This window comes from Sylvia atricapilla, chromosome W (genome assembly GCF_009819655.1).
Source record: "Sylvia atricapilla isolate bSylAtr1 chromosome W, bSylAtr1.pri, whole genome shotgun sequence".
NCBI classification, from domain to species: domain Eukaryota; kingdom Metazoa; phylum Chordata; class Aves; order Passeriformes; family Sylviidae; genus Sylvia; species Sylvia atricapilla.
Window position 1 is genome coordinate 386,078 of NC_089173.1, and position 11,087 is coordinate 397,164.

The window sequence follows — 11,087 nt, forward strand, 5'->3', positions numbered from 1 at the left end:
AGTGCGGGAGGTGAAAGTGCTGAAGAGCAAAGATCCTCCAGGATCGCGAGATTTTTTGGTGTTTATAACACCTGCCCTATGAGGGGAGCGCGGGCTCCAGTGAGCCCCACGTTGCAAGATGTAATCCAACATGTTCAGGGACCGGAAGTTCCCCCGTCCGCTCCAGTGTGAACTAACGCTGCCCAGGAAGGAGCACACCCGCCAGAGTCTGAGGGCGTGGTGAAAGATGAGAACTCAGGCGGAGTCGAGGATGAGAGGGGGCTGGCCCCAGGGATGACGCAAGGGGACGGAGTGCAGGGCGGAGGCAGCAGTGCGGCATCACAGCCCCCTCCCTCCCCCGGAACTCAGGAGGCAGCAGGGCCCGCTGGAGGCAGGGTGGCTCTGTCTCCCATGGCAATGGCATGGAGTCGCAGCGCAGCAGCCAACAATGCACACACAACTTTCCACAGCAGCTGCGCAGTGCCCTCTTCCACATGATTCAGACTCTGAGATATCGGAGAATGAAGGACTTAATGGTAATTTACACAACCAGCAGTGATCTCAGATACAATCGCAGCGTGCAAAAGACTTGCAGCAAATTATAGATAAGCTTGCTGAGCTATCTGAATGACAGGATTTATTGGAAAAGCAAACACAGCCTCGGTCACAAGAGGAGCATAACCCTCTTCCGACTGTGCCTACAGCCCCTTTTGCACTGACAGTTTTCCCTTTGACCCAGCAGGTGTCGCTGCTAGCTATGCCAAGGAATCCCATTGAGAGACGCTGGGCTGCAGTTGGTAAAAATGCTATGTTAGATGGAGACTGAGAAACTGCTGGTGCTCTGTCTTGTCCAGTTATCATTAATAATGGAAATGCTACTTGGGAACCTCATGAATGGAAGGTTCTGCAATCAGCTAAACAGACAGTCACAACTTATGGTATCAGGTCAGAAGCAGCCAGAAACATCATTCAGCATATTTTTACAGCAGATGTGTTATGCCCTGCTGATTCTACTAGTATTGCCTCGCTGTTGTTATCTCCCTCTCACAATTTCTTATATTTGAAGGAGAATGGAGACATTTGTCAACTGAGGAAGCTAACAGGCACCAAACTATGGGAGATCCATTGTATGGAATCCAGCCCGACATGCTAACAGGCCACGGACCCTACTCAACAACTAATGTTCAATTAACGTTCCCGACAGAAATTCACCAACTTTCTCAATCACTGGCCCACAAGGCATTGCTTTTAGATCCAGATAAGAAAAAGCCAGCACCCTACTCCACAATAAAGCAGGGTGCCACAGAACTGTATGGACAATTTATTGACAGGTTGTCAGCTGCTTTGAAAGATGCACCAGATACGACACCAGAAGTACAGGAACACCTGTTTCGCTCTCTGGCTTTTGAAAATGCTAATGCACATACAAGAACCATTCTAGCTACTCTTCCTCAAGGTAGTCCAGTGGATGAAATGTTAATAGTTGCAACCAGATTGGAGCAAAATAGTCAAACTGCAGCATTTACAGCAGCTGTCCAAGATGCCATGAAAAAACAGGGTCACATCATTGCAGCCGCTTTGTCATGTGGAAAAGGCAAGCACTCTAATAGTAATAACAAATCTACACGTAATAAAAATAACAAGAGACTGTCCAATGTTATTTGTTACCGATGTGGTGAAACAGGTCATGTTAGACAGACCTGTCAAAAGACTGTGTGGTGCTAAAAATGCAGGGTTGATACTCATGCTACAGAAGCCTGTCGCATGTTGGGAAACTTGAAACACAGCGCGCTGAGGCAGCGCGCCAGGACATAAATCAAAGCCTCGATCCGCAAGATCCCGAGAACGACTTCTTGGTGAAGAACAAACCTGTCACTTGGGGAAGCCTCAGGGTTGATGTTTTAACAGCGGAAGAAGTTACTTTACAAAATGATGCAGTAACTGTGATTCCTACTGATGTCTATGGCCCAATGTATAGCACACTTTCTTTAGTTGGTGGCATACTACTTGGAAGGTCCTCCACAAGCAAACAAGGTGTCATCGTGTTTCCAGGACTTATTGATGCAGATTACACAGGACAAATTAAAATATTGGCATTTGCTTTGCGACTGCCTGTGACAATCCCAAAAGGTAGCAGGATTGCTCAAATTATAGCATTTGAGAACCTCCTGCCACAACATCAGCATCCAAAAGAACCGAATGAGAGAGAGGAGATAATGGTTCTGGCTCAACCAGTCATGAAGTTTTCCTTGCCATGGATTTAACAGAACAACCAATTAAAACTATAACTCTACAACATGACTCCCATTGCATTGAATGAGAGCTTCTGCTTGACACAGGATCCGATGTTTCTATAGTGAACATCATGTATTGGCCATCTACTTAGCCCTTGAAAGCTCCAGACACCCACATTGTGGGGGTGGGCGGAATGAAAATTTCTGCCATGAGTAAGGACCCTATTCGTGTTACTTTTGAGGGCAAGCAAGTCATTGCAACTCACTTATATGTTATGCCTTTGCATCCGAAACTTCATGGATTGTTGGGCAGAGATGTACTATCTCAGTTCGGTGTCTCAATAACTACAGATCAGTATTTTTCCTGATGGCCACTGCATAACAGCCGCCCATTCTGAAAATCACCTGGTTAACTGAAACCCCTGTTTGGGTTGAGCAGTGGCCAATGACTGAAAATAGGCTGCGGATTGCAGAACAACTGATTCAGGAACAGTTTGATGCCGGACACATTCAACCATCTGTGAGCCCATGGAACACACCAATTTTTATAATACCTAAGAAATCAGGTAAATGGAGGCTGTTGCATGACCTGAGGAAGGTCAATGAACAAATGCAAGCAATGGGTGCCCTGCAGTCTGGATTACCAGCACCAACTATGCTATGAAAGGGGTAGAGCATTGTTGTGATTGACTTAAAGGACTGTTTCTTTACCATTCCACTCCACCCAAAGGACACCCAGCGTTTTGCCTTCACGGTGCCATCTATCAACCGAGCAGCCCCCACCAAACGGTATGAGTGGACTGTTCTTCCTCAGGGCATATGCAATTCTCCCACCATGTGTCAACTCTTTGTTGACTGGGCTTTGTGTTCAATTTGCCAGCATTTTTCTAATGCAACCATTTATCACTATATGGATGACATTCTTATTGCTACTAAGCAGCCATTGCCAGATGCAAGTTTGAAATGGGTGGTTTCACAATTGAACCATCATGGACTGACGATAGCTCCAGAAAAGATCCAATGATCAGCCCCCTGGAAATATTTAGGCTGGCTGATCACTGATGCACAGATTCGTCCACAGAAAATTATTTTACACACCAAAATTTCTATCTTTCATGATGCTCAGAGACTTTTTGGAGACTTACAGTGGGTTCGTACCATTGTAGGCATTACTAACGAAGACCTACAATCATTCTTACCTTGGCTCCAGGGCACTGATGCTAATAGCCCTTGAATCTGCACTCCAGAACAACGTGAAGCTTTATGCCGAGTGTCAGAAAAATTACAATGTGGTTGGAGTGCTCGTCATTTAGAACATCTCCCTTTGTCACTTTTCTTGTCTAATGCTCATAACTGCCCACTTGCCATTGTTTTTCAATGGCAAAAAGAAAAGGGGGAGACACCAATCATACTTGAGTGGTTGTTTTTACCTGTTCAGCCAAAAAGTCGTGTCATGAGCAGAACAGAGGCTTTTGCTGCATTGATAAAGAGAGGCAGAGATAGGATTGTGGAAATAGATGGAAAAGAGCCAGCAGATATCAGTATTCCTGTGAAAAATGCAGATCTAGAGTGGTTGCTAAGGCATTCTGTTCCATTGCAGGAAGCACTGTTGGGTTTTTCAGGTGTGGTTCACAATAGGCAGCCAAAAGGCCCGATGTGGCACCTGATTACGCATCATCGGTGGTTGGAAAGACCTTTGGTTCCCTGACACCAGTTAAGGGACGGACAGTTTTCACTGACGCTGGCCAAAAGACAAAAAAGGCTGCATGTGTTTGGCAACAGCAAGGAAAATGGTTGCAGCATCTAATCAAAGGTGATGCAGAAGATAGTTTGCAAACCCTCGACTTGAAAGCTGTGTGTTGGGCTTTGCAGACCTGGAATAAAGAACCACTCAACATTGTCTCCGATTCTCTGTATGTAGTTGGAGTTGCGCAGAGAATTGAAGATGCATTTATTAGGCAAACCCAGAATCAACGCCTGGGGGAACTGTTTCTGCAATTGCGGGGTGCACTGAAGCAGTGTCAGCACGTGTTCTGCATCATGCACATTCGAAGTCATCAATGTCATAAAGGGTTAGGAGAAAGCAACGCTCGAGCAGACGCTGCAGTCAGCTGTGTTGTTCATGCTCCCCCCACGGAACAAGTTTGAAGAAGCCTGCAACAGTCATAGCATTTTTCATCAAAATGCCGGAGCCCTACATCGCCAGTTTGAGATTCCCCTGAATGATGCACAAGGGATTGTGCGTGCCTGTCCTCAATGTAGTCATTATGGTCCAGGCCTTGGTCTAGGCACGAATCCAAGGGGACTGAAAGCTCTAGAACTGTGGCAAATGGACGTGACTCACGTCCCTGAATTTGGGAAATTGAAATATGTCCATGTAACTGTGGACACATTTTCGAAGTTTATTTGGGCAACTGCTCAGACAGGAGAGAAAGCTCTACATGTTGAAAGACATTTGTGTGCCTGCTTTGCGGTGATGGTGTACCTGTAGAAACTAAGACAGACAATGGTCCAGCTTATGTCGGTCAACGGGTTGCGAAATTTATGCAGAAGTGGGGGGTGAAACATACCACTGGAATCCCTCACTCTCCTACAGGTCAAGGAATTGTAGAAAGAGCAAATCGCACCCTAAAAGAATATTTAGCAAAGCAAAAACAGGCTGATGAGCTTGATGTGTTTAGTCGATTGTCAAAGGTGTTATTTACTTTAAATTATTTATGTTTGACAGAAGGATGAGAGGAACCTGCGGTCGTGATACATCATCAAGCACTGAAAGAGGGGAGACGGCAGGCAATTCCAGGACTCTATGTTTACTATAAAGATATGCAAACGGGTGAATGGCGAGGACCTAGTCCTGTGTTGTTTAATGGTCGTAGTTATATGTGTCTCCACAGGGTCTGGATCTATTTGGGTGCCGAGTCGATTCACCCGTGCATGTCCCCAGTCAAAAATCAACAGTGATTTACCTGAAGTGCCCTGTGACACCTCCGGTGCTGTTGAGAACTGATTTTATAGAATACAGAAATTAAAAATAATTTACATAGTTACAGTTATAGAGTTAAGCTAAGTATAAGTCATAAGTAAATAGTATAAGTTATGTTATATCAAGTTATGTTTAGTTATATTTAGTTATATCAAGTTATGTTAAGTTACATTAAGTTACATTTAGTTACATTAAGTTTTGGTAAGTTTGTGTTAAGTTTAGCTATGTTAAGTTTTGCTAAGATAAGTTTAACTTAAGTTTGAGTTAAGTTTAAGTTATAGTTAAAATAAGTTGAATATAAGTTATAAGTAATTTTTACATTGTAGTCATAACGAGAAACAAGCCAAGAACTTGAGAAAGATGCATTGGATGTTTTGGATTGAAGTATTTGCTTTAAGCAGTGTTTTGATGCAAGCAGTCTCTGCTCTGCTTGGCATTGACCGAAGGCAAAATACGTGGGTCACCTGGGCCAACCAAACTGGCCAAGATTCTTTTTGTTTATCCTTGGCCACTCCATCTGATCAGTTTCATACTTGTTTAACTGGAGTGCCAGTGAATTCCATGACAGAATTCAAGGGCTGGACTCAAACACAGATATATCAAAATGTGGATGATGTTTGGAACGTGTGGTGTGTGAGACCCCTCATGCACTCTTCCCTCCATAAATGCTATGAGAATTGGTGTGAGAAGTACAACATTTCAAGGAATGCTTCAGGGGCAAAAGCCACTTTAGTTGCACAATATTTAAACACCGCAGGTCCTGAGCCGCAAGAGCTCGACCTTCTTGGTTCTGTGCCCAACAAGTATTGTTTAATTTTTGGATCTTCTGTTGAAAGGACAACTTTAAAAAATAGTAGTTCCTGGATTTTTCCTAAATCCTCACTATATTACAATTACCCAGAGTATTGTAATAATTGGACTCAGTCTGTAACCCAAATAACACGAGTTCCCAAATAGCTTCCACCAGGGATTTTTCTCATTTGTGGGGATCGAGCCTGGTCTGCATTGCCAAGGAAAGCTGTAGGAGGCCCATGTTATTTTGGCAAGTTAACACTGTTTGCTCCATCTATTCACCAAGTTCTTGGATTGTCTCAACCATCCCGACGAACCAAACATAGTGTGTCCCAACTAGGTCCTGACTGCACAGATAAAGTAATACTATGGAAAAGTCCTATTGTCATAGTGTCTTCATTTTTTTGCCCTAGGAGTTGCTTCAGCACAAGCTCTCACACAGCTGTGGACCCTAGCCTGTTGGAGAAAGAAACAAATACATATAACATCTAATATACTGAGTGAACTAGCCACAGATGTCGACAGCCTCCATTGTTCAGTCCTTCAAAACAGGGCTGCCATCGATTTTCTTCTTCTTTCCTAAGGACATGGGTGTGAGGAATTGGAGGGCATGTGTTGTATGAATTTATCTGATCATTCTCAGTCCATCTATAAGCAGCTCTCGCAGTTAAAGAACAAGCTGAAAAAGCTTATGGTTGTCAACACTCCTTTTGATCAGTAGTTCAATTCATGGAGTTCTACTGGTTGGATGAAGGATTTGGTTCGTTTTGGTATTATATTTGGTATTGTGATCATAGTTGTTTTAGTGTGTGTGCCTTGTTTGCTGCGCTGTATGCAAAAGTTGATAAGTTGCACCTTTAACTCGGTCTGGATTGCTCAAAAAGAAAAAGGGGGAATTGTAATGGAATTTCTTCAAGAGGGAGGACATGATTTATATTTGGAGTGAGGCTGGAGCAATTCCAGACTGAGCCCTTTGGCCTGTAAGGCCTGTGGGCCCCTTGGGCCTGCAGGACCTGTAGGCCTCTGTGGCGCAGAAGAAATTCTCAGTTGTGGCGCAGCAAGAATTTACTTTTCACATTAAGGTGTCTTGGGGAATTACAGGGTTTGATATGTAGAATTGTAGCCTTTTGATCTTAGCCACCTTAAGGCAAGGATTGTTTACATATTTTGTGTGATCTGTAATGTCAACCATGTTGCTAATGTATAAAGGTCGTTGTGGTAAACAATAAAGTGAGAATGATACGATAACTGCACCAGTTTAGACATGTTGTTGCTCTGTCCGACCTCTCACTGTTTAGGGACCTTTTTTCTACAACAGCCTTACTTTATCTAGCACTGTGCGATAAGCATGTGCCAGGGCCCAGCTTATTGCAATAATCCTTTTGTCCTTGGAATCATCCTGGCACTTCTCATTCAAGTATTTCCCCACCTCAGCCGGGTTCTGAATCTGTTCACATGGAAAGTCCCAGGCTATAGGGTCAGAAAATTCCTTCAGGGTTTGGCCCATATCCTCCCATTCTCCACAACACAGGATTTTCCACACCTGAGTCTACCTCTGGGTCTACTTCTGGGTCAGCAGTCTCATCAGCCCCTCTGGAAATCTCAGCCCTCACTCTAGAGAAGCTGCATACCATATAGAGAAAGCCCACCAGCTGAAATATCAGGAAGATGATATCTTTAACATTCAGGGAACACTGAACATTCCCCAAAAGTGATGTAACTGATTCGAAAGATAAGAGGGACAGGAAAGACTGAAAAGCTTCATCCTCTATTCATCCTCTAACAAAGTGGGTGCAATTATTCATAAATCCCCAAAACATGCTGCTGGAACTAGAACGTATGGTAGGACGAAAAAACCATAAACCAAAAATACCTGGCACAAACTCCAGTACTTTCATAAACTTTCTATAAATCATGATCACCGAGTCAAACAAAATAGCAATCCTGATTCGTGCACCTCTAGTGTAAAAGCTATGTATTAGGGACAACATTGGAGCTAATTCCGGATAAGAAAACAAACCTAGGGACCAGAAAGGTATTAAAACCTCAAAGAAACCTAGGGAACAGAAACACAGCAAGGACACAATTCCAAGAGACATTAGGAATTCAAAGAGTAACATGCCTACTGAATACTTTATCCCCACATGAAGTACAACCAAATGCAATCAATAATCAATACATGTTTTTTCCACTCTCTCAAGCCCCGCAGTTGGGCACCAATATGAAATTTATTGTCCTGGTTTAGGGCAAATTTGGGAGGAAACCTCTGAATGGGGTTCCTCTGGGGAGCAAACCCAAACGGCCCCATCCCTAGCCGGTCCGGGAAAAAAAGAATTTCCTCAGAGAAAAGTGGAAAAAACTATTTATTTAACAAACAAAATGCCCACGAGCATGAGGAATGAAACAATTAAACAACAAAACCTCTTGCTGCTCCAAAGAGAGAGAGCAAAACTGAGGAAGTTCTCGCCAGGAGTTAGCTCAGCTCTCTCTCAGTCTTTTTCAATCCCAGTCTCTCTGGTGCTGGAAAATGCTGAGGTCCAGGCCTCAGTGGGCCACGGATGCTGGATCCCAGTTCCTCTCTGAGTTTTCAGTCCAGAGCAGACTTAAACAGTCCCAAGAAAAAGAAAAAAAAAACAGTCCAGGAAGCTTCTTTGCCTCAGCTAGCTAAACTAACTAAAAGGAAAAAAAAAAAAACAACTCTCCCTGGTCACTGTCCAAGTATCCAACGAACACACTGTCCCGAGGAAGAAGGAAAAAAAAAAGGAATGTGGAGGAGTGAACACTTTTCAAAAACAAACTGCGCGCATCTTCTTCCCTGCTACCCTCAGAACCACTCTTAAAGGTACAGAACACAACCTACAGCACCCACAGAACAGACGACTGGGGATACAGAGGCATCACAGTCACCCCAGGACAGGCTATAACATTTAAACTGAGCACTGGGTCAAATTAGGCTGATTAGAACAGGTTATGCTTAAACCCAGGGCTAAAACACACCAGTAAATAACTGCAATTACCACAGCTGAGCAGTCTCGTGGCATAAGATCATGTGCATTTTTTTAGTTCATGGAAAATGCAAGGGAAAAATGCAAGTGTGAGATCATCCCCACGAGGCTGGAGCAGGAACACTTCCCTCAATCTGGATGACTGACCAGGACCAGCACAGAACCAGTGCCACAGCTCAGCTGATGGCTGGCAACACACTGAAATAATTTGCTTCTGTATCTGAGCTTTGAATATTTATTTGCGAATCAACAAACCTGCTGGAAGTTTTAGGATTGAATCACATTTTTATGTAACTGCCTAAGTAGAAATTATCAGTTTTGAAGAACCTAAGAATGAAAGTTTATGTAAATTTTTATTAAGTTTATATTTTAAGAAATCCAGGCATTAAAAAGCAAAATTACAATTTACAATACACCAAAAGGCTGTTTACATAATATCTTCCAACTCTGAATAGTTCCTCTAAATAATTCTCACTCCTCACATTGAAATGGACAAAAATACACACCTGGGTGACCAGATTATAGCTTTTTAAAGCAGAATCTGCTTAAAATCAACATCTTGCATGTCCTTCAGGAGCATAAAACTCCTCCCATGCAATCATTAAACTGCTTTCACTCCTGCAAGTGACTGGAGATAACAAAACCAAGTGACACATCAGTGGTCACTAATACCTCACTCAGCAGAACTGAAAGCAACTGATTCCTATGGAAGAGATATTAATGCTGAAATTATTTAATAAAGGGCATGGAACAGCAGATGAAAAAGACTTAATCTGTATTTATATAAACCTGGATTTAACCTGGTAAAATGCTATTCCTCCCAAAACACCTGTACAGATCCAGGGAATGCAGCATGATTATCACTTCTTTCTTAATCTCTTGTATGAAATCCATCTGCTGATCATGTTTTGATTTCCAACATTCCTCCACAAGTTTTTGACAGACTCCTTTCTGCTTTTTCAGCAGTTCAGTTCCCTGACCTGACTAGTTCCATGAGAAGGAACTCAGTTCCATGATCTCAAAGTAAAACCAAAGGATCTGAGCAAGGCACTATCAGAATGCTGTCACCCACTCCAGCTGTTCCCTACACAGGAAATGCATTTGGCTAAAACCAGAATTTACTTTCTTTATCCAAAGCCATTTATGAAATTCTCTCCAAGAGAAAACTTCCAGCTAAGTGGGTGAAGGGAGAAGAAAGAGTAAGAAATGTGAAAATAGAGATAAGGCTGCCACCTTACAAAATCAATAATGTTCCTGTGGAACCTGAAACTCTTCTTACCTCAGGAACTCAATCAGTTTCTCCTTCCTTAATTATTTTTTTCCATTTGATAAGAAGTTGTCCAGAACTTTCTTCCAGAAAAAAAAGTCCTAAGTTTAAAAGTCTGTCAAATACATTAATTTCAAGTTCAAGTGTTACTTAGAGACTTAATGAGAAAATAAACACTTCATAAAATCTGGGAGAATCCTAAATTCTGTATAATTACCGTTGTCACTTTCCTGACTTGGAATTCCTCCTGGTGAGTGTTCCAGAGCCTGCTGCAGAGTGAGCAATGTGTGCTGTCCTCAAGCTTCTTTCTGCAGGCAAAAAACCCCACATTTTCATGTTAGTGCCTTGGCAAACATGAAATCTGAAGAAAAACAAGCTGCAGGGAACACCAGAGATTCACAGAAAGAACAGGAGCCAGGAGGGGATAGGCAGTACTAACTCCACTGGGGAGTTCTTTTGATATAGCTGGATTTATTTAGTTACCTACTCTATACCTGTTCTACTCCTCTACATGGCAATAAAACCAGAAAAATCAGATTCCAAACATACCCAAATTTAAATTGTCATGCACACATTTCCCTTCTGATAAGGGACATAAAAAGACATAAATTGTACATAAAGCTGGAAATACAATCCCAGTTTGCTGTTACAGGGCAGCACAGCTTTATTCTAGAAACTGCTCCACTAAAGATGCTCCAGCAGAAGGAAATTAACAGCTCCAGGAGTCGTTAAACCACTTCAGATGTTGTATTTAGTAATGTAAAAATCACCACCTTTCTCAAGCTGCACCCAACACTAAAACATTTCCTAAAATATTTGCACACTGA

The 11,087-nt window shown here is 42.7% G+C and overlaps 1 protein-coding gene across 1 annotated transcript in view; it reads right to left on the reverse strand.

Moving 5' to 3' along the window:
- Positions 1–10,563, reverse strand: part of LOC136373322 (fibronectin type-III domain-containing protein 3A-like) — a 54,242-nt gene extending 43,679 nt beyond the window's left edge. Inside the window, exon 1 of the mRNA XM_066338217.1 lies at positions 10,478–10,563. The gene's annotated coding sequence lies outside the window, so the exon portion shown is untranslated. The remainder of the gene's footprint in view (positions 1–10,477) is intronic.
- Positions 10,564–11,087: the final 524 nt, after the last annotated feature.